This window comes from Anoplophora glabripennis, unplaced genomic scaffold (genome assembly GCF_000390285.2).
Source record: "Anoplophora glabripennis isolate ALB-LARVAE unplaced genomic scaffold, Agla_2.0 scaffold65, whole genome shotgun sequence".
NCBI classification, from domain to species: domain Eukaryota; kingdom Metazoa; phylum Arthropoda; class Insecta; order Coleoptera; family Cerambycidae; genus Anoplophora; species Anoplophora glabripennis.
This window is the reverse complement of record NW_019417609.1, coordinates 609,190-610,530: the sequence shown is the minus strand read 5'-3', so window position 1 is coordinate 610,530 and position 1,341 is coordinate 609,190. Positions and strand designations below refer to the sequence as shown.

At 33.9% G+C, this 1,341-nt stretch overlaps 1 pseudogene; it reads right to left on the bottom strand.

The window, feature by feature from the left end:
• Positions 1 to 277: 277 nt before the first annotated feature.
• LOC108906841 lies at positions 278 to 1,226 on the bottom strand (annotated as a pseudogene).
• Positions 1,227 to 1,341: the final 115 nt, after the last annotated feature.

The following is a 1,341-nucleotide window of genomic DNA, read 5'->3' as shown; positions in this document are numbered from 1 at the left end:
TACAAACGATGCGATGGTGATGATGCATAATGGCAAATCTCTGCAGGTTATATACCTACTAGTACGTATCTTTATTTTAAGAAACATTTATTTAAACCATTGTGTAATTAAACTGGTAATTGAAAATAAAGCCTATTATAACTAAAGCTCNATAAATTGGTGGTAATCGTAAGGCAACTTTATTTTCTTTTTTTGCATTGTCCATTACAATAACAGAATTATCTGATATTTTTTTCAAAAATTCAGAAAACCACTTTTCAAATACATTTGCATTCATTTAGTTGTGATAATCCCCACTCTTCTTGCCTTCGAAAACCAATAACGAATCTTCAACAAATCCTTCCTCTGAGCCAGCGTGTAAGATGATAAGACGGTTTCCTTTACCGGACGGTTTTTTAATCCCATAGACAGCCCTTCATTGAGTGCCCCACGTTTATTTTTAATATTAGTATCAACCCATACCCTTTCTTTTGTATGACCTTCAATTAACCATGTTTCATCTAAATAATAAATAGGTCTACCTTCAGATCTAAACTTTTTAATTGATATCAAGTAGTCAAGTCTCCATCTCACTATATCATCACGTTCTATCAACACACTTTTACGACTTCGTTTTAAGTATCTGCAAAAAAAATAAAATGTTTTTATTGCAATTATACTTGCTCCGAGATATGTCTTCAACCTTACTTGAAATTAATTTGTTTCATAAATTTGTATAATGATGAACGGGACATCTGTGGCAAATCCTGACGACTTTTTATTTCGGTTAATATTTTGTCCAAAGTGGGGATCTCATTTTTAAAGAAAAAGCTGTGTACTATACGCCTTATGGAATTCTTCATTGCTTCATCCAAACATGTAACAATCCCAGGTCTTCCACCACAGTGTTTGGAAGTAGACACCCTTCCAGTAGATTTATACTGTTTTATGGCTCGATATACTGTTGATTTTGCAACACCTAAAAAAGTATAATGTGTAATATAGTTCAACAGAATAATGTTAACATAAATTTACCTAATGTCATCGCTATTTTGGATACAAGTTGGACAGTTTTAAGAGTAGGTTCATCATCTAGGCTTTTCTTGTACAAATTCAATATTGCTTGCTTTTCTGCCAGAGACAAATGCCCCAAACTGAGTTGTTTTCGTTTCCTTGGGGGCGACGGCGATGTAATTCCCGCGCCTGCCTTACTCGTGGTCGGCACAGCATCATCCATATCCAATGGAAAATTGGAAAAAACGGATGACAAACAATATAATAAGTTGTTTAGTTCTGATAAGAACTGATTTATACGTAACTGGGATAATAAATAGAAAGAAAAGCAGGTAAAAACACAATGAC